The sequence below is a fragment of the Macaca fascicularis genome, chromosome 2 (assembly GCF_037993035.2).
Source record: "Macaca fascicularis isolate 582-1 chromosome 2, T2T-MFA8v1.1".
In the NCBI taxonomy this organism is placed as follows: Eukaryota; Metazoa; Chordata; class Mammalia; order Primates; family Cercopithecidae; genus Macaca; species Macaca fascicularis.
In genome coordinates this window covers 2,079,566-2,102,643 of record NC_088376.1, presented here as the reverse complement: position 1 = coordinate 2,102,643, position 23,078 = coordinate 2,079,566, and positions in this window count along the sequence as shown.

Here is a 23,078-nt window from a genome sequence, read left to right as displayed (position 1 = left end):
CTCCTGCCTCAGCCTGCTGAGTAGCTGGGATTAGAGGAGGGTAAGGCTGGTCTTGAACTCCTGACCACAAGTGAACCACCTGCCTCGGCCTCCCACAGTGTTGGGATTACAGGTGTGAGCCACCACGCCTGGCCGCAATTTTTTCTTATAATTTGAATGTGACTACCTCCACATCTAGAGTGAGCCTTGCTCAGAATTTACCTTTTTTAAAATAATCTTTTAAAAATGCTAGGTTGGCCGGGCGCGGTGGCTCAAGCCTGTAATCCCAGCACTTTGGGAGGCCGAGACGGGCGGATCACGAGGTCAGGAGATCGAGACCATCCTGGCTGACACGGTGAAACCCCGTCTCTACTAAAAAATACAAAAAACTAGCCGGGCGAGGTGGCGGGTGCCTGTAGTCCCAGCTGCTCGGGAGGCTGAGGCAGGAGAATGGCGGGAACCCAGGAGGCGGAGCTTGCAGTGAGTGGAGATCCAGCCACTGCACTCCAGCCTGGGCGACAGAGCGAGACTCCGTCTCAAAAAAAAAAAAAAAAAAAAAATGCTAGGTTGTCTGTGCCATACATGGAACCATCCTTTAATTATTGATCTCATCTGTCTGACACTCTTCACAGGTACCAAGCACTGTTCTAGGTAACAGCGATACAGAGGAGGGCTAGGCAGCCAGGACTCTTCTTTCGCGGAGCTCACATTTCCGTCGGGGAGCAACAGTCAACAAGAAAAGAATATCTTTTTCCAATAAGAAACTATAGGTAAAAAGAAAAGAAAAAGAAAAATATCGCACGGTCATAAATGCTGTGTAGACAGAGTAGACCATGTGGGGTTCCTCCTTCACTCAATCCATTCCCTCCTGCAAAATCTAAAAAGGAAGTCAAGGCCGGGCGCAGTGGCTCACACCTGTAATCCCAGCACTTTGGGAGGCCAAGGCGGGCGGATCACGAGGTCAGGAGATTGAGACCATCCAGGCTAACACGGTGAAACCCCGTCTCTACTAAAAATACAAAAATAAATTAGCCGGGTGTGGTGGTGGGCGCCTGTAGTCCCAGCTACTCGGGAGGCTGAGGCAGGGGAAGGGCATGAACCCAGGAAGCAGAGCTTGCAGTGAGCTGAGATCGTGCCACTACACTCCAGCCTGGGCAACAGAGTTCAAGACCAGCCTGGCCAACATGGTAAACCCCGTCTCTACTAAAAATACAAAAATGAGCCAGTGTGGTGGCACCTGCCTGTAATCCCAGCTTCTTGGGAGGCTGAGGCAGGAGAATTGCTTGAACCTGGGAGGCGGAGGTTACAGTGAGCTGAGATCGCACCACTGCACTCCATCCTGGGCAACAAGAGCAAAACTCCACCTCAAAAGAAAAAGAAGAAAAGATCTGTATTTTATAATATGTTGAGTGACTGGACTAACACCAACAGGATGAGATATTATGGAGACACAAGGAAAGTCCACGGCTTGCATGAAGAAATCCCAACTGCAAGAGCACAGGACAGGAAAGAGTTAACCTGAAAGCAATTAACGTGGCACAGACAGAGGCATTGAACTGGCAGCAGATGCAGTATGAACACTCTGCGGATTGGCTGCCCAGAAAGCTAATGGAAACCTACGCTGCATTGATTGAGGTTAAATACTCAGATCAGGGGAAGGAATGGCTCCATTTTACACTGTCCTGATTAGATCCTGTCTGGAGCCATGTTTTCTTCCAGGAGTCTCATTTTAAAAGATGTTGACAAACTGGAGTGTGTCCCACAGAGAGTGTTGCAAGAAGTGATGAGATTTTTGCCTGGAAAAGGCAAAAATTAGAAGATTGCCCTTAGAGCTCTTTAGTTATTTAAAGATCTTCAACGTAGAAGAATATATTAGTACTTCTAGAGGGAAAAACCAGGCACAGTGATTGGAAATTTAGGGAGCAGCTCTCACCTCAAGAAAAGACAGAACTTTTTGGCTGGGCGTGGCGGCTCACGCCTGTAATCTCAGCACTTTGGGAGGCCAAGACGGGTGGATCACTTGAGGTCAGGAGTTCGAGACCAGCCTGGCCAACATGGCGAAACCCCGTCTCTACTAAAATTCCAAAAATTAGCCAGGCATGGTGGCGGGTGCCTGTAGTTCCAGCTACTTGAGAGGCTGAGGCAGGAGAATCACTTGAACCCGGGAGGCAGAGGTTGCAGTGAGCCGGGATTGCGCCCCTGCACACTCTAGCCTGGAGGACAAGCAAAAAAAAAGAAAAAAGAAAAGACAGAACTTTCTGAAGATCCAAACTGCCAGCAATGGGAAGGATGACTTTATGAAGGAGTGACCCGGTTGTCCCTAAAGTAGCCCAGCAAGGCGCCCGAGAGGAGGTTAAGCATCGGCGTTTTTCAAGCTGGCCTCTGTGGAGCAGCATCCTGGGGAGCTGGGGTTGGGGTCGGGCTGTAAAAGTGGTCATTGTTCCTGAGTGACAAAAAGGATAAGGAGGTGAGAACTGGACTCCTAATTTATCCACAGCACCTCAATTCTTACGTGTTTAAGTTTTTCCCATTTCCGAGTTCCACTTGAGATCTTCATTAAGGTTTCTGCTGCTAAAATCAAACGTGCAAACCACCAGAGATGATGCCTTTCTTCACTTTCTCTTTTCTTTTTGAGACAGAGTCTCGCTCTGTGACCCAGGCTGGAGTGCAATGGTGTGATCTCAGCTCACTGCAACCTCTGTCTCCTGGGTTCAAGCGATTCTCCTGCCTCAGCCTCCTGAGTAGCTGGGATGACAGGCGCGCACCGCCACACCCGGCTAATTTTTGTACTTTTAGTAGAGACGGAGTTTCACCGGCTTGGCCAGCCTGGTCTCGAACTCCTGACCTCAGGTGATCCGCCCGCCTTGGCCTCCCACAGTGCTGGGATTACAGGCGGGAGTCACCGCCCCCAGCCTCTCCACCATCTCTGATGGACACAAGGCCCCATCTCCTAGGTGCCTGATTCTCAGACAGGACTCAGGAGCAGAAACCAGATAAATCTCAGATTTGTCTGAGCTTATTTGCTTCTGGAGTTTTCTAAACAGCACTCTCTTCCCTGGGGTGGGTTCCTTTTTTTTTTTTTTTTAAGGCAGTGTTTTCTTTTCTTTTTTTTTTTTTTTTTTTTTTTTGAGACGGAGTCTCGCTCTGCCGCCCAGGCTGGAGTGCAGTGGCCGGATCTCAGCTCACTGCAAGCTCCACCTCCCGGGTTCCCGCCATTCTCCTGCCTCAGCCTCCCGAGTAGCTGGGACTACAGGCGCCGCCACCTCGCCTGGCTAGTTTTTTGTATGTTTTAGTAGAGACGGGGTTTCACCGTGTTCGCCAGGATGGTCTCCATCTCCTGACCTCGTGATCCGCCCGTCTCGGCCTCCCAAAGTGCTGGGATTACAGGCTTGAGCCACCGCGCCCGGCCTAAGGCAGTGTTTTCAATCTGTTGGGTAGTAGCTCTTGAGTCTGTGAAGCCTGGTAATTTTCTAGAGGTAATTGGCATTAACCGTGAAGACTCTCCTCACATGCTCCCTTCCCACTCTGGCACCCTCCTCCCACAGGCCTTCCTCCTGTCCTGCTGCCTCCATCAGTCTCTTCCTCTGGCAGCCAAGGGTTGCCTCTCCAAGTGGTCCCGGGAGAGAAATGCTAGGGCCACATAACCGTCAGAATGCTAGTCCTGGACACCTGTGTTTCTCCTGCCCTCTGGAGACACCTGACCAGCACAGGCCCTTGTGGGGTGGCTCGCCAGGTAGGACCCCTCCCTGCCAGCTGGGGCTTCCCAGCCCCCACACTTGAGTTCTCCTAAGTGGAATCTTCTTAGGACTACTCTTAACAGTCCAGTCCTCTCTACTTGCTTTACACCTCCCGAGACTCGTTGTTGCAAAAGTCTTTCTGTGCTAGAGACACCAACTTTGAATCTCTACTCAAGCTAGTGGTCCTTAGACTTCAGCATGCATCAGACTCACCTGTGGGACTTACGGTAACGCAGATTGCTGCGTCCCACCCCCAGAATTTCTGATTCAGTAAGTCTGGGGTGGAGCCTAAGAATTTGCATTTCTTTTCCTTTTTTTTTTTTTTTTAAATTTGTTTGAGACAGAGTCTCGCTCTTGTCACCCAGGCTGGAGTGCAGTGGCACAATCTCAGCCCACTGCAACTTCTACCTCACAGGTTCAAGCAATTATCCTGTCTCAGCTTCCTGAGTAGCTGGGATTACAGATGTGTGCCACCATGCCCGGCTAATTTTTATATTTTTAGTAGGGACGGGGTTTTACCATGTTGGCCAGGCTGGTCTCGAATTTCTGACCTTGTGATCCACCTGCCTTGGCCTCCCAAATTGCTGGGATTACAAGTGTGAGCCACTGCGCCTGGCCAAGAAATTGCATTTCTAACAAGCCCCCAGAGCACACTTTGAGAAGCACCGTGCGACTCTGCTTTCTCTCACCGTTGTTGTGGGTCCTGGTGTTCCAACCCACAATTCCCTTTGGCTCGTATTAGCTTCAGTATGTTCCATCGTGTCTCTCTGCTTATAGGCTTTTTGTAATAACCTTATTTCTACGGAATTCCAGTATAGCATGGCCTTCTATTTTAAACCTTCCTACAACCACTGGCTCTGTAGGCCAGGGTTTCACCCTCACACAGGTGCTATGCACTTAGAAGGCATTCTTTTTTGTTTTTTGAGACAGAGTTTCACTCTTGTTGCCCAGGCTGCAGTGCAGTGGCACGATCTCGGCTCACAACAACCTCCGCCTCCACCTCTGCCTCCTGGGTTCAAGTGATTCTCTTGCCTCAGCCACCTGAATAGCTGGGATTACAGGCGTGCACCACCACGCCCAGCTAATTTTGTATTTTAGTAGAGACAGGGTTTCTCCATGTTGGTCAGGCTGGTCTCGAACTCCCGACCTCAGGTCATCTGCCCGCCTCGGCCTCCCAAAGTGCTGGGATTATAGGCGTGAGCCACCGCGCCCGGGCTAGAAGGCATTCTTGCTGAAGAAATTCGGCAGAGGGAAGGATTCATGTGGGCTGGAGCAGCTGGAGAAGCTTCACAAAAGGAGTTGGAGTTGAGTGTGTCCTCAAAGGGAGGTCTGTCTGTGTCGAAGGGAGAGGAAAGTGTTCCTGACAAGGCAACCATCCTGACAATGGCCCCTGAACATCGGAGCATTTATTGGGATGACTCGGAGGAACAGACTCACACTGGAACACACATCTCTTCAATGAGGTGGTGAAATACATCATGGGAAGCAGCCTGTCTCTGCCAGAACTATTATAACCTATTAAGTGCAATTAGCCGTGCTGGAGCCAAAGGGATGTTGATTTTGTCCAGCAGGCTATTATTCAGGAACCCCAGGGACAGTGAGGCTGTGTGGGCAAAGCCGCGTGGGCAGCACCAGCAAGGGAATGGGTGTGTTTACTCCCGAAACCCAGGACAGATAACTCCACTTCTTCTTTCTGTAGAAAGAAGTGTGGCAAGAGCTGACCCGAGGAAGCAGCTTTGCTCAATAGGAAATGAGCTATGATGATGAAATGAGGAAGCCCTGCTGGGCTTCAGCTTGATGGTTCTGAGTTATAAAAAGAAAAGAATGTGTAAAAAGCGAATATGATCGTGGAAAACTGGAAACACTCCATATGTCCATCAATAGGACATTGGTTAAGTGAATTGTGCGGTGTCCATGCTGCGGCATACTATGAAACCTGTAGGAAGAAGAAGGTAGCACTGGGCATAGTGACCTGGAAATAACTCCTAGCTACACGGTTAAGTGAGGAAAACAAGTTGCCAAATAGCATATTATAATTCCTTGACTTAAAAACTACATCAGTGAAAACCTTGAATGAGGCCGGGCGCAGAGGCTCACACCTGTGATCCCAGCACTTTGGGAGGTTGAGGTGGGCAGATCACCTGAGGGCAAGAGTTTGAGACCAGCCTGACCAACATGGAGAAACCCCATCTCTACTAAAAATACAGAATTAACTGGGCGTGGTGGCGAATGCCTGTAATCCCAGCTACTCAGGAGGCTGAGGCAGGAGAATCGCTTGAACCTGGGAGGTGGAAGTTGCGGTGAGCTGAGATCGCATCATTGCACTGCAGCCTGGGCGACAAGAGCGAAACTCCATCTCAAAACAAAAACAAAACAAACCTCTTGAATGATGTCTGCAAAGTGACTGTTAACAGTTTGCCTGTGGAAAGGGGAGTGGGGTTAAAGTGGGAGATAGAGAGCTTAAGTGAGGTTTTATTTTTTATTTTTAAAATTAAATTTCTGAATGGTTTAAATTTTTTCAAACATGCAATTGAAATAAATTCTAGCTAATGTGTATTCAGTGCCAGACACTGCTCTAGCTGTTTTAGACCTATTATTTAATCCTCCCAACAAACCTCTGGAGATAAGTATTATCAATCTCTCCCATTTTGCAAATTAGAAAACTGAGGCCTGGAGCAGTGAAGCAGCCTGTCCAAGGCCACATGGTCATCAGTGGGACAGCTGAGATTTGAACCCACGTCATGTGGCTCCAGCATCTGTGCACTGAGCCTCTCACTGCTATGGCCCTCAATGGACCAGGTTGGTCCATGGGATGGCAACTGTAACTGTAATAAGATTCCAGTAAAAACCACACAAAAATTATGCACATAGAAAAGGCAATGGGAGTCTCTATAGTTGTCCCTTTAAAACATTGATCCAAAGATTAACTCTGAATTCCAGCTCAGATAGGCTAATTCAGGCAAGAAATATAGTGATTTCAGAACACAAGGAAAGCGTCACTTCTCCCTCCTACCCCAAACTGCTGGTTAACATTGCTTAAACAAGGACTAAATGTTTTTACCACCCAAATAGACATCAGGCTTAATATGTGAATATTTCTGGATACGGCGTAACTATCTCAAATTTAGTTGTATAAATCTCTGATTTAATATTATCAAGGTGTAAATAGCAATCGCATACAAAAAGCAGGTTGTGATAGGAGATGGGGAAAAGGCAGGAAGGAGGGACTCAGAGAATGATAGGGTACATATGGGGAAGGCAGATGGCAGCAGATTATAATATACTAGTTATCAATGATGCTTCTTTGCAGTGATAGAAGCCTTACCTTTCATAAGAACTTGCCTATGTATTTACACATTTGATCTTGACAACTTATGAACTAGAGAAGAAAGATTTCTTCATTTTATTGATAGAGAAAACCAGGCTCCAGGAGGCTGTGACTTGGTAAATTACCAAGTTGGAACTGGAACCCAAAACTCCTGATTCTCCCTCGAGGATTCTTGAATTACACCCAGACACCAGCCACATGGTGACTTTACCCAGGATTAGGCCTGAGTCGGCATCAGTGTAAGAAAATGTAGCAGACAAAAGCTCCAGAGGTTCAAGGGAGCAATAGGAGCCTGGCCAGGACGCACCAAAGGACATCCGGGTGGAATGACAAAGGAAGAGCCCAGGTCAACACAGAGGGTGCCAAGGTCACAGGCTCGAGGAACGGCCCCAGGGCTGACACCAAGCAGTGAGGAAACAGGGCAGAAGTTTTGATTTTGGCATCTCTATGCCAGGACTTTGCTGCCACTGCTTCTCCCATGCTGCCCTCATTCTTAGAATCTTCCTCCTATTTCTTTCCCTTCATTCTTTGCTTTCCTCTCCCACTCCAGCCCCAAACTCACATTTGCAGTTGTATAAAGGAGGGAAATACATGAATTTTTAAAAATGAAATTTGTCTTATCAATGGGATTGGAATTGTAATCCCATTCTCTTAAACTCAATTTAAACCCCTACTAAATCTTTGAACTTTTTCTGCTTTATCACCTGGTTAGAATGGGTGAAGTTCCATTACTCAATTCTTTCATCACTTAATTAAATCCAATTAATCTATTCGCTGCTTTGTTCAATCTTTTTTTTGAGACGGAGTTTTGCTCTGTTGCCCAGGCTGGAGTGCAGTGGCGCAATCTCGGCTCACTGCAACCTCTGCCTCTCAGGCTCAAGCGATTCTCCTGCCTCAGCCTCCCAAGTAGCTGGGGTTACAGACGCCCACCACCACACCCGGCTAATTTTTTTGTATTTTTAGTAGAGACGGGGTTTCACCATGTTGGCCAGGCTGGTCTCTAACTCCCGACCTCAGGTGATCTGCCCGCCTTGGCCTCCCAAAGTGCTGGGATTACAGCCCTGAGCCACTGCGCCCGGCCACTTTGTTCAATCTTGAATGCTCTTCATATTCTTTCTATCACTAGTGCTACAGCAGTGCTGGATATTTAAGTGATCTTCAGCTGAATTCTGTATCTCCCATGGCTTCGACTCTGTGATCACATCCCCTAAAAGTCACGCTAATGACCTGAAGACATGGATATGCTCCACAATCCATGCTAGGTAGAGGAGAAGGAAAATAAGGATGAAAACAAATACTACACACTGTCATTCCTCTAGGGTATGGGTGTCCAGTCTTTTTTCTTCCCACATTAAAAGAAGAATTGTCTTGGGCCACACATTAAAAAACACACTAACACTCATGATAGCTGGTGAGCTTTAAAAAAGTCACAAGGGAAAAAGCTTACCAATTAGTGTTGGGCTGCATTCAAACCGCCTGGGCCACATGCGGCCGGCGGGCAGCGGGCTGGACAAGCTTGCTCCAGGGCAAGTGGATGACTCCTGGAACTTCCTGCAATGCGTGGTTGGACTACTGATAGTGGTGGGAGGGAGAAGGCACCGAGGAGGCAAGACAATGAACGACTCCGACGCGGCTGTGCCTTACAAGGAAGACATTGGGGGGGTTTTGTTTTACCCTTTTCCACGTTTTATTTTTGCCCTCACCACTACCCCCATAGTTCTAAACATTACCACCAGGGGGCAGAAGGGTGCCAATGTCAATTGTCTCTGCTAGATTTGGGTTTTCCTTTCCGAATTTCCTCACAGAAGAATTTCTGATCCTATTATGCAGATTAAGAAACCAAGGAGCAGAGTGATGTAAATAGTAGGCAACCTAGCATTTCGTGAGTGGCAGTGGTAGGAGTTAAACACTGGTTTGGGTGAACCCAAGGACTAGGCACTTTCAGAGCTCACCTGAGTTGAAAAACATTTTACAACCCTCTTTATTTTTTTATTTTTTATTTATTTTTTTTTTTGAGACGGAGTCTCGCTCTGTCGCCCAGGCTGGAGTGCAGTGGCCTGATCTCAGCTCACTGCAAGCTCCGCCTCCCGGGTTCCCGCCATTCTCCTGCCTCAGCCTCCCGAGTAGCTGGGACTACAGGCGCCCGCCACCTCGCCCGGCTAGTTTTTTGTAGTTTTAGTAGAGACGGGGTTTCACTGTGTTCACCAGGATGGTCTCGATCTCCTGACCTCGTGATCCACCCGTCTCGGCCTCCCAAAGTGCTGGGATTACAGGCTTGAGCCACCGCGCCCGGCCTACAACCCTCTTTAATGCAATACATTAAGAAAACTTCAAACACGCCGGGCGCAGTGGCTCACACCTGTGATCCCAACACTTTGGGAGGCCAAGGCAGGGGATCACTTGAGGTCAGGAGTTTGAGACCAACCTGGCCACCACGGTGAAACCCCATCTCTACTAAAAATACAAAAATACAGGCATTGTGGTGAACACCTGTACTCCTAGCCACTCAGGAGGCTAAGGCAGGAGAATCGCTTGAACCCGGGAGATGGAGATTGCAGTCAGCCGAGATCGCGCCACTGCACTCCAGCCTGGGTGACTCCACCTCAAACAAAAACAAAACACTTCAAACAATGTTACTGTAACTCCTTCTATTTTCCTGTTTTGTGTTTCACTTATCCCTAATTTTTGTCACTCATAGTCCTTTCAGCTCTGTCCACTGTAAAAGAGGGGGCCTTGTACCTTTCCACTAACATCGACTTTGTGTCCCTCCATTAAGAAAACCTTGGCCGGGCATGGTGGCTCACGCCTGTGATCCCAGCACTTTGGGAGGCCGAGGCGGGTGGATCACGAGGTTAGGAGATCAAGACCAGCCTGGCCAACACAGTGAAACCCCGTCTCTACTAAAAATACAAAAATATTAGCCGAGCGTGGTGTTGGGTGCCTGTAGTCCCAGTTACTCAGGAGGCTGGGGCAAGAGAAGCGCTTGAACCCGGGAGGCAGAGGTTGCAGTGAGCCGAGATCACGCCATTGCACTCCAGCCGGGGCGACAGAGTGAGACTCCGTCTCAAAAAAAAAAAAGAAAAAAAGAAAAAATCTTTCTGGGCCAGGCGCAGTGGCTCATGCCTGTAATCCCAGCATTTTGGGAGGCCGAGGTGGGCAGATCACCTGAGGTCGGGAGTTTGAGGCCAGCCTGACCAACATGAAGAAACCCCGTCTCTACTGAAAATACAAAAAAACTAGCCGGGCGTGGTGGTGCGTGTCTGTAATCCCAGCTACTCAGAAGGCCGAGGCAGGAGAATTACTTTAACCCGAGGGGCGGAGGTTACGGTGAGCTGAGATTGCTCCATTGCACTCCAGCCTGGGCAACAAGAGCAAGACTCCATCTCAAAAAAATAAAAAAATAAAAGAAAGAGAACCTTTCTGTGATGGCTTCTGTTCTGTTGTCTATAATTTGAAGACTCCCGCAGAATCACTGTGATGTAAATGTGTGTGCTCATCAGATTGTAGATGCAAGCTAGGGCTAGCTGCCCTGAGCGAGAGCACACACTCTAGGGGCGATTAGTGAAGCAAGTCATCAAATGCTTCAGATAGCTCTGTGTCCAGTCACACGGGAGGCTTTAACCAGCACGATGGATGTTAGAGGTGTTTCACTGGTGAGGTTAGCAGTGTCCAGGATGCGTGGATTCTCGGAAATACTTGAAGAGCTTTTCCTGCCATGGCAGGGGCAGGATCCCATGCCTGGTGACTCATACCCCTAGAACAGCACTGTAGGTTTGACTCCTAAACGCTCCTGTAATCCAGCTACTGATTCAAAGAGTCTTGACTGCCAGGTGCGGTGGCTCAGGCCTGTAATCCTAGCACTTTGGGAGGCCGAGGCAGGTGGATCACCTGAGGTCAGGAGTTTGAGACAAGCCTGACCAACGTGGTGAAACCCCATCACTACTAAAAATACAAAAAAATTAGCCAGGAGTGGTGGCAGGCGCCTGTCATCCCAGCTACTCGGCAGGCTGAGGCAGGAGAATTGCTTGAACCCGGAAGGTGGAGGTTGCAGTGAGCTGAGATTGTGCCATTGCACTCAAGCCTGGAAAACAGAGCAAGGCTCCGTTTCAAAAAAAAAAAAAGAGTCTTGGCCCTTTGGGTTTGACAAGATGCTAGCTGAATCCTCACTGGAGACTAGGGTTTCATTTGTGTCAAGTGGAATGGAGTAGTACTGAAAAGGTCCGAGATCTGGGGCTTCATCAAGTCCTCAGAACACATTTGAAAACTGTTTCTGTACCTGCCTGATAGTAAACATGATGTGCATGCGGCCCTATCTGGGCTGAGACTTGCTCCCATTGTGGCCATGATGTTGTGGGTCAGGAGTCTGTGGACCTCATCTGTTATCTACCAATGATTATAAACAGACAAATTGCCTTAGGTTGGTTCACAGTATTTTGTTTACATCCCACTTCAGAAAAAATCCTTCCAGCAAATATACCCGCATCTCCTTCCTTCCTCCGTGAGGGAAAAGTCCAGAGGTGTGGGAGTGGGGGAAGAGTCACCTCTGTCCTCTCTCCAGGTTTCCCACTAGCTGGAGGAAGCATCTCCCTCCTTTCTTTAATTTACAGGTTCATTTCCTGAGTCTCCTTTTTTGCTTTTCTTCCAGAGAGCAGCGTGTTTTCCACACAATGTGTGTTTGCTAATAAAAAGACCTGTAAGTTTTCCCAAGCTAGGTAGTAACACATAAGCAATTGACTTCTTGAAAACCACTGATATCAAATGTGTAAAGCAACAGTGTCCTTTAAAATACAAGATAAGGCCGGGCGCGGTGGCTCAAGCCTGTAATCCCAGCACTTTGGGAGGCCGAGACGGGCGGATCACGAGGTCAGGAGATCGAGACCATCCTGGCTAACACGGTGAAACCCCGTCTCTACTAAAAAAAAAAATACAAAAAACTAGCCGGGCGAGGTGGCGGGCGCCTGTAGTCCCGGCTACTCGGGAGGCTGAGGCAGGAGAATGGCGTGAACCCGGGAGGCGGAGCTTGCAGTGAGCTGAGATCCGGCCACTGCACTCCACCCTGGGCGACATAGCAAGACTCCGTCTCAAAAAAAAAAAGAAAACAAGAAAATACAAGATAAGGGCTGGGTGTTGTGGCTCATGCCTATAATCCCAGCACTTTGGGAGGCTGAGGCGGGTGGATCACCTGAGGTCAGGAGTTCGAGACCAGTCTGACCAACATGGAGAAACCCCTTATCTACTAAAAATACAAAATTAGCCAGCCATGGTGGTGCATACCTCTAATCCCAGATACTCAGGAGGTTGAGACAGGAGAATTACTTGAACCCAGGAGGCGGAGGTTGCGGTCAGCCGAGATCGTGCCACTGCACTGCAGCCTGGGCAACCAGAACGAAAAAAAAAAAAAGATAAAATTGCAAAGAAAAAAAAATCTATGTCATCATTATAGAGTAGTAACTTTTACACTTATGTTTCTTTCTGAGGAGATTCTAAGTCCTGAAGAGTCAGTCTCAGAAATTACAATCCCCGCCCTCATGCCCTTTGGTCCAGGCTTTCATCATATGTTGTCTACAGTATTATCACTGTCTAGATTGGTTTCTATTATTCCATAGTTATTTTTATTGAATGGAGGTACAGCAAAGTGCATCAATTTTAAGTGTACAGTTCAATGAATGTTGACATGGTTGTACACCCCTGTGGGCACCACCACACATCTCCAGCACCTCCAAAAGGCTGCCTCATCCCCTTCCTTGTCAATACCAAACCCCCAAAAGGATGAACTACTCTAACTTCTACCACCTTAGATTGCTTTCGTCATCTTGAATGTAACTGAATAAAACAGTATATACTTTTTGGCATCTGGTTTATTTGCTCAACATAGGGCAGTGAGATTCATTGACTCTGTGGCATAAAACGGTAACTTACTCTTTTGTATTGCTGTGTGGTATTCCAATATATGAATATATTACAATTTGGTGTGGATGGACATTTAGGTGGTTGTCAGTTTTTGGTTATTGTGATACAGCTGCTAAAAACATGTACATGTCTTTCAGTGGACTCATTTTCCTTGGATAAGTACTAGGAATGGAATTGCTCAGTGTTAGTATAAATGGCGTCTTAAAGATTTTTATTTTCTAGTTGATTGTAGAAGCATGCACAAATACAGTTGGTTTTTGTATACTGACCTTCCTTCTAGCAACTGTGCTAAATTCATTTGTGAAATCTCAGTTTATTTGCAGATTCTTTCAGACTTTCTACGTATATCATCATGTCATTTGTGAATAATGACAGGTTTTTTTGGTTTCCAGTTTTTATTCCTCTCCCCGCTTTCTTGATAGTATGGCTAGAATCTCCAGTACACTGTTGGGTATTGGTGGTGATGGTACATACCATTGCCATGTTTCTGATGTCAGGGGAAAGTATTCAATATTTCAGCATGCAGTTTGATGATATGTATACCTAATTAAAATTTTCTTGTGTTTCAGAATAATTTCGTAGTCACAGAAAAGTTCAGAGTCACAGAAAAGTTCTGCAAAAAGTGCTTTTTTCAGATGGATACTATTTTTGCAGTATTTTGTGAAAACTTTTTGCAGGTGGATACTATTATTATTGTTATTATTTGAGATGGAATCTTGCTCTGTTGCCCAGGCTGGAGTTCAGTGGCACAATCTTGGCTCACTGCAACCTCTGCCTCCTGGGTTCAAGCGATTCTCCTGCCTCAGCCTCCTGAGCAGGTGGGATTACAGGCGCCTGCCACCACACCCAGCTAATTTTCGTATTTTTAGTAGAGACGGGGTTTCACCATCTTGGTCAGGCTAGTCTTGAACTCCTGACCTCATGATCCACCTTCTTCAGCCTCCCAAAGTGCTGGAATTACAGGCGTGAGCCACGGTGCCCGGCACAGATGGATACTATTTAATGGATTAACAAATTTTCTATTATTGGTTTCCTTACGTTAACAGGTATTGAATTTTTTCAGGTGCTTTTTTGTATATTGAGATGATTACATGATTATTCTTTTAGTCTCTTCATGTAAAATCTGTGTTGATTGACTTTCATATGTTATACTAATCTTGCACTACTAGAATAAACCCGGCATTACTGAGCAAAGTGTGAGGTCTTTTTTGGGTATATTACCAGATTTGCTTTGTTAATATTTTGTTGAGGATATTTATATCCAAGCTTATTAAAGAGGTTGTCCAACAATTTTCTCTTTTTGCAATGTCTGTTTTTGAGTCTCGATATTGGGATTTGCCCACCTCATAAAACACGTTGGAATATATTATCTTTTCCTTTTTTTTTTTTTTTTTTGAGACAGAGTCTTGCTCCATCGCCCAGGCTGGAGTGCAGTAGTGCGATCTCAGCTTGCTGCAACCCCATCTCCCATGTTCAAGCAATTCTCCTGCCTCAGCCTCCCGAGTAGCTGGTATTATAGGCATGAGCCACCACACCTGGCTAATTTTTGTATTTTTAGTAGAGATGGGGTTTCACCATGTTGGTCAGGCTGGTCATGAAGTTCTATTGTTTTAAAAAAAAATTTGAAGAAAACTAATATTTTTCTTTCTTCAACATTTTGAGTAATTCACTAGTAAAGCCATCTGGACATGGAATTTTCTTTGTAGGAAGGTTTTATTACTAATCCAACTTACAGGACTATTCAGATTTTATTCTTTCTTCTCATCTCATATTTATTTACTTGTATTTTCCAAAGACTTTGCTGATTTCATCTAAACTATTCAAATTATTGCACAAAGATAGTTACAACATCTTATTACCGTCTTATTGTTGTAGGATCTGTAGCAATATTCTCATTTTAATTCCTGACATTGGTAATTCATTTTTTTCCTCTTGACAGTTTATTAAATTTTTTTTGTTTTAGAATAATTTCAGAGTCACAGAAAAGTTCTGAAGATATACAAAACGTTTCCATATACCTCTCACCCAATTTGTTTATCCAATACTTTTGTCAAAACTAAGAAATCAACATTGATATGTTACTATTAATAAACTCCAGACTTTACTCATATTTCACCAGATATTTTCTTTTTTTTTTTTTTTTTGAGACGGAGTCTTGCTGTGTCACCCAGGCTGGAGTGCAGTGGCCAGATCTTGGCTCACTGCAAGCTCCGCCTCCCGGGTTCACGCCATTCTCCTGCCTCAGCCTCCCAAGTAGCTGGGACTACAGGCACCCGCCACCTCGCCTGGCTAGTTTTTTGCATTTTTTAGTAGAGACGGGGTTTCACCGTGTTAGCCAGGATGGTCTCGATCTCCTGACCTTGTAATCCGCCTGTCTGGGCCTCCCAAAGTGCTGGGATTACAGGCTTGAGCCACCGCGCCCGGCAACCAGATATTTTCATTAGTGATCTTTGTTTCTTCTAGGATCCAATCCAGAACACTGCATTGTGTTTAGTTATTACTTTCTTAGGCTTTCCTTGTATTTCATGACCTCAACAGTTTTGAAGAGGACTGGTCAGATGTTTTGTAGAATGTACTTCAGATTGGGTTGTCTTGCATTTTTCTCATTATAGGACTGGGGTGATGGGTTATTGGAAAGAAGACCAAAGGTGACGTTCCCTTCTCATCACGTTGTATCAAGGGGTACATACTACATACATGACAGCATTGGTGATGTTAACCTTGATCACTTGGTTCAAGTAGTATCTGCCAGATTGCTTTACTGTGACGGTACTATTTTTGCCTTTCCATATTTTATTTTTGGAAGTGAGTCACTAAGTCCAGTCACACTCAAAAGTTGAGTGAGGGCAGCAGAGGAGGATAAGATTCACTTCCTAGAATGTAGAGAATCTACACATGTTATTTATAATTCTTCTTTCCCACTTATTCATTTATTCAGATATTTATTTATATCAGTATGGATGGATACAGAGCAAAACAGGAAAGGGTGGAGAATGGATCTGAAAGTAAAGAGGCAACTGACTGGCAATAGGGCTAAGCCAATATTACTTGTTTTCTAGTTTCTTTGAGATTCTGAGCCCAGAGCCTAGACTAATGTGTCTGTTGGATGGCTGGATATGTGGCAAATTGATGTTCTGTGTCATCCAGCTTTAAGACTAAGAACAGAAATGGCCTATTGTGTTATAGTATGTGGTAAATGCATGGGTGACACAGGAAGAGGAACTGATTCCTCTGTCAGGAGCACATTAAATTAAGAAAACTGAAGACACAGAAAAGAGTTTATGTGATCCATATGCCACACACCCTTCCTGTCATGGTCCTAATGTAGCACAGAGAACCTCAACCCAGCGCTGACCGTAGTAGTTCAGTACTCAGCTCTCAGGATACTGAGGGGAGTCAAGAACAGTGGAGGGATGGGGGATGGAAGTGAAGAAAAACAACTTGTAAATGACAACCAATGAATTAAAAATATAGCTTTGTATGTATCCCCAGAGCTAAGTAGTGCCTTGCAGACAGCAGCAGCTTGGTAAATATTTGCTGAATGAATGAATGACTTAGGGATTTGCTCAAACAAGGAGTAAGATTTCTGTGTATTTGGACGTTAAATAAGCCCCAAGCAAATAAATGCAACTTTCTAAAAGTGAACAGACCTAAAAGGTTTATGATGTTGAAATTGTAAGGGAAGACTAAGCTGTAATTCCCTGATGAGGACATCAGATTTGAGGATGTGGGGGTGGGTGGTGAAGCTCTAGTTGACTGATAACAAGAAAACAGTGGGCAGTTCCCAAGCAGAGTGTCCTTTGTCAGCTTAGTAACATATAAACTTGTCCTAGTGTTGCTGTCAGCTGGTTTGAGGGGTGGGGGGCAGATTCCAGACTATTTTAGGGGTGTTAGGAAAGAAAGTCCTGGTCAGTATCTCGCAGGTAGATGCTGGAACCTGGATGAGAAAGAGCTGAGACATACCCATCCCAGAGGGCTATTGGACTTTGTGGATATGAGTTAGCTGAAACCCTCAGAGACAACAAACAAAATCCACATAGGTGTTCTCACACACTGGAAGCTCACCGTTATCAACAATCAAATAAAGGCTGTGGGGACAGGAAGGGAAGCCTGCTTCATCCTCCTCTCTGGGCCTCTAGCAAACCAAACACCTCCACATTGCTCCCTTGCTTAACTAAGCTGACCCTTCCACTCTAATTTTATTTACAATTGATATTTTATTTATAAACATTTCTAATACCTGCCTAATTCACCCAGATAATCCAACAGAAAGCTCTTAGAATCACAGAACGTTAGATTTGCAGGAAACTGTAGAAATTATCTAGTTCAACCTCCTTATTTTGTAGGTGAGGAAAGTGAAGCCCAGGAGGGAAATGCTTAGCTCAAGAGCACACGTTTCCTTAGAGTCAACCTGGGACTGTAACCTCAGTGCTAACGCCCAGTCATGCTGCTCCCCGACCTCGAGGAACCTCAGCGTGGATGCATCAGCCAGACCGCAGGCTGTCCTACCTTTCCACCGGCGGAAGCTCAGGAACTGACATTGGAAGACTTACAGCCAATAAAAAATAAAAACGGGGCCACACGCGGTGGCTCACGCCTATAATCCCAGCACTTTGGGAGGCCGAGGAGGGCGGATCACGAGGTCAGGAGATCGAGAGCATCCTGGCCAACACGGTGAAACCCCGTCTCTACTAAAAAATACAAAAAACTAGCCGGGCGCGGTGGCGGCGCCTGTAGTCCCAGCTACTCGGGAGGCTGAGGCAGGAGAATGGCGGGAACCCGGGAGGCGGAGCTTGCAGTGAGCTGAGATCCGGCCACTGCACTCCAGCCTGGGCGACAGAGCGAGACTCCGTCTCAAAAAAAAAAAAAAAAAAAAAAAGGCTGATTTTTAAAAATCATGTATGTAGCAAAAGCCTTCTTGGGGTTGGGAAAAACAGTATGTCCCATTAGAAGACAGAAATTGTGAACTGGCGATGACTCGAAGGATTGATGCCATTCAACCGGCAACCCTCCCTCTCCTGATACAAGTTCCCCAAACAGGCTATACGCTCTCGTCTCAGAAAAGGTGAAGAGCACTGTCACCTACTACCAAAAATTAAACAGGACCCAGAATTTAATACGAATCCCAGTAACATGGCAACCTAGTAGTAACTCAAAATTAAAATGCCCTCTGAGAATGAACAAACCTCACAACATCAAAGCCCAGGTAGCACTCACGTCCTCACAAAGCAGCCATGGCGGCCGCCATCTTGGATCCGCAGCTCCCCAGGTGACCGAGGGATGAAAACCACAGACTCGCCGGGCGGGCGCGGTGGCTCACGCCTGTTGTCCCAGCACTTTGGGAGGCCGAGGCAGGCGGATCACGTGAGGTCAGGAGTTTGAGACCAGCCTGGCCAATATGGTGAAACCCTATTTCTACTGAAAATACAAACATTAGTCGGGCGTGGTGGCGGCGTCTGCAGTCCCAGCTACTCGGGAGGCTGAGGCGGGAGAATCACTGGAACCCGCGAGGCGGAGCTTGCAGTGAGCCGATATCGCGCCACTTAACTCCAGCCTGGGTAACAGAGCAAGACTCCGTCTCAAAACAAGCAAACAAACAAACAAAAACCCCACAAACTACGAAAGTAAACAACAGTAAGTGCAACATTTTGCAAGGGCTATGAAGAGATTCACACGCTAAGAAATCAACATTGGAAAACTAAGCACCCCAATAGAAGTAACATTTTTTCATGAACTCACTCACAAAAATACACCCAAGAGGGACACTTGAAAATGAAATAGGCCGGGCGCGGTGGCTCAAGCCTGTAATCCCAGCACTTTGGGAGGCCGAGACGGGCGGATCACGAGGTCAGGAGATCGAGACCATCCTGGCTAACACGGTGAAACCCCGTCTCTACTAAAAATACAAGAAAATTAGCCGGGCGCGGTGGCGGGCTGCCTCAGCCTCGGGAGGCTGAGGCAGGAGAATGGCGTGAACCCGGGGGTGCGGAGCTTGCAGTGAGCCGAGATCGCGCCACTGCACTCCAGCCTGGGAGACAGAGCAAGACTCCCTCTCAAAAAAAAAAAAAAAAATGAAATAAAAAAGGACTGAGTGGGTACAAATTGGGAGGGAAAAAAAAGATTAAATAAGTCAGGAAGGGATAAGACGATAAATTCAACGATGAGTTAATGAAATTTGATGCCAGGCACCAGAGGCGGAGCTGCTCAAACATGCATCAGCTCTTTTCTTCCTTTGAAGCCTGAGAAACAAATTGTGCCTATTTATAAGATTTTAAATTCCAAAAACAGGAGAGTACTTGAGTTAATAGTCATCGAAAGAAAAAAAAATCGATTTGTTAGAGTATTTCGCTGTTGGTCTAAATAAACTTTAAAAGGATGAACAACGATGTTCTACCTGCTGGGTGCTGGAGCAGGCTTGACAGGGAGGAGAATGGGAGACACAAAATACTCATAGAAAGGGGAATAGCAGCAGAACTGCGCCCACCATGGGAACCTCAGGAGAAGCACTAGCAATCAAAATAAAGCACATTTTTAAAAAGACTTTGTACTTTCATACACAGAATTATATTTCAGCCACTGAATTAATATATGCCACTTTCTTATTCGTGAACACATGCGTTATGCAAAGAGTTATTTCATTTTTAAACGTAACTTAAAAAAAATTATTTGGGGCCGGGTGTGGTGGCTCATGCCTGTAATCCCAGCACTTTGGCAGGCCGAGGTGGGTGGATCACCTGAGGTCAGGAGTTTGAGACCCACCTGAACAACCCTGGTGAAACCCTGTCTCTACTAAAAATACAAAAAATTGGCTGGGTGCAGTGGCTCACGCCTGTAATCCCAGCACGTTGGAAGGCCAAGGTGGGTGGATCACCTGAGGTTAGGAGTTCGAGACCAGCCTGACCAACATGGTGAAACCCCATCCCTACTGAAAATACAAAATTAGCCGGGCATGGTGGCGCATGCCTGTAATCCCAGCTCCTCAGGAGGCTGAGGCAGGAGAATCACTTGAACTCGGGAGGCAGAGGTTGCAATGAGCTGAGGTCATGCCATTGCACTCCAGCCAGGGAAACAAGAGTGAATCTCCATCTCTCTCTCTCTCTCTCTCTCTCTCTATATATATATATATATATATATGCACAAAATATACAAAAAATTAGCTGGGCATGGTAGCACATGCCTATAGTCCCAGCTACTTGGGAGGCTGAGGTGAGAGGATCACTTGAGCCCAAGAGTTTCAGCCTGCAGGGAGCCGAGTTCATGCCACTGCACTCCAGCCTGGGCGACAGGGTGAGACCCTGTCTCAAAACACACAAACAAAAACTAAAAATAGAGCTAGCATCTGATCCATCAATCCCACTGCTGGGTATATACCCAAAGGAAAGGAAATCTGTATATCAAAGAGATATCTGCCCTCCCATGTTTATTGCTGCACTATTCACAATAGCCCAGATTTGGAAGCAACCTAAGTATCCATCAACAGATGAATGGATAAAGAAACTGGTCCATATGCACAATGGAGTACTATTCAGCCAAGAAAAAGAATGAGATCCTGTCATTTGCAATGGTATGGATGGAACTGGAGGTCATTATGTTAAGTGAAATAAGCCAGGCACAGAAAGACAAACTTCACATGTTTTCATTTATTTGTAGGAACTAAAAGTAGTAAAATAGTTGAATCCCTGGAGATAGAGAGTAGAATGATGATTTCCGGAGGCTTGAAAGGGTGATTGGTCACAGGGAACTGGGATAGTTAATGGGTACAAAAATATAGTTAGAAACAATGGGACAGGCGCAGTGGCTCACACCTGTAATCCCAGCACTTTGGGAGGCCAAGGTGGGCAGATCGCATGAGGCCAAGAGTTTGAGACCAGCGTGACCAACATGGTGAAACCCCATCTCTACTAAAATACAAAATTAGCTGCGCATGGTGGTGCATGCCTGTAATCTCAGCTACTCGGGAAGCTGAGGCAGGAGAGTCATTTGAACCAGGGAGGCGGTGGTTGCAGTGAGTTGGTGGTTGCAGTGAGCCAAGATCACACCATTGCACTTCAGCCTGGGCAACAGGAGAGAAACTCCATCTCAAAAAGAAGAAAGGAAGGAAGGAAGGAAGGAAGGAAGGAAGGAAGGAAGGAAGGAAGGAAGGAAGGAAGGAAGGAAGGAAGGAAGGAAGGGAAGGAAGGAAGGAAGGAAGGAAGGAAGGAAGGAAGGAAGGAAGGAAGGAAGGAAGGAAGAGAAACAATGGACTGGGTGCAGGGGCTCATGCTACTAGCACTGTGGGAAGCCAATATGGGAGAATGATTGAGCCCGGAAGTTCAAGACCAGCCTAGACAACATAGTGAGACACCATCTCTGCAAAACATAAAAAAAGGGCCGGGCTCGGTGGCTCACGTCTGTAATCCCAGCACTTTAGGAGGCCAAGGAGGGCAGATTGCCTGAGGTTGGGAGTTTAAGACCAGCCTGGCCAACTTGGTGAAACCCCGTCTTTACTAAAAATACAAAAATGAGCTTGGCATGGTGGTGGGCACCTGTAATCCCAGCTACTCGTGAGACTGAGGCAGGAGAATCGCTTGAACTCAGCAGGCAGAGGTTGCAGTGAGCCCAGATCGAGCCACTGCACTCCAGCCTGGGCAATAGAGTGAGACTCCGTCTCGAAAATAAAAAAAATTTAAAAAATTAGCCGGGCGTAGGGGTGCACGCCTGTGACCCCAGCACCCAGGAGACTGAGGTGGGAGAATCATTTGGGCCGAGGAAGTTGAGACTGCAGTGAGCCCAGATCCGGTCACTGTACTTCAGCCTGGGTGACAGAGCAAGACCCTGTCTCAGGGGGAAAAAAAAAATGAATGAATGAATAAAACCTGGTATTTAATAGCAAAATAGAGTGACTACAGTCAACAGTAATTTACTGTACATTTTTAAATACCTAAAGGAGTATATTTGGATCGTTTCTAACACAAAGAAAAGATAAATGCTTGAGGTGATGGGTACCCATTTACCCTGATGTGATTATTATACATTGTGCACCTGTATCAAAACATCTCACATCCCCCATAAATATATACACTTTTCTGTACCCACAAAAGTTAAAAATAATAAACTAAATCAGGACAGTGGCCATAAAGAAATAAAAGAAGAAAAAATAGTTGCCTGTTAGGACAACTGTAGGAAGCGGAGTTGGGGAGGCAACACTGACTTGCATTCGAAAGGAAAGCCTGATTTTTTTTTTTTGAGACGGAGTCTCGCTCCGTCGCCCAGGCTGGAGTGCAGTGGTGCGATCTCCACTCACTGCAAGCTCCGCCTCCCGGGTTCACACCATTCTCCTGCCTCAGCCTCCCGAGTAGCTGGGACCACAGGCGCCACCACCGCACCTGGCTAATTTTTTGTATTTTTAGTAGAGACGGGGTTTCACCGTGTTAGCCAGGATGGTCTCCATCTCCTGACCTCGTGATCCGCCCCTCTCGGCCTCCCAAAGTGCTGGGATTACAGGCGTGAGCCACCGCCCAGCCGAAAGCACGTGACATTTTTGAAAAGTTAGAGAACTGAAGGGCGTTTCCTTTTCTAATCGACTGTTATGATCAAAGTGGAATTTTTGTTGTTGTTATCGCTCTTTCAGAGGAAGGATGTTCTACAAAATGAAACACAGGCAGTAGAGGAAGATGATATTCTTCAAGAAATCTAGATCAAGAAAGTCAGGGTTCGCTTGAAACTTTTAAGAGAAGTTTCTTGTATAATCTCAAAATTTCAGGAGAGGTGTCATTCGCAGATGACAGTTTAAAAACATTCCTTCTCACAGATTTCTCAAAGACATTATCTAAGAAGGGGGTGTGGGGAAGGCAAATGGCCCAATAAAATTTGAATGGAGATATATTGGCTTTTTGAAGCATAGTAGAAAAAAGTTTATCAGTGAAATGCCAGCCAAAGAGAGGCTATTTTGGTAAGTGGTAAATTGTATGGTAATGTTAAAAATAAATAAATGTGGCCAGGTGCGGTGGCTCACGCCTGTAATCCCGGCACTTTGGGAGGCCAAGGCAGGCGGATCACGAGGTCAGGAGATCGAGACCATCCTGGCTAACACGGTGAAGCCCTGTCTCTACTAAAAAATACAAAAAATTAGCCAGGCGTGGTGG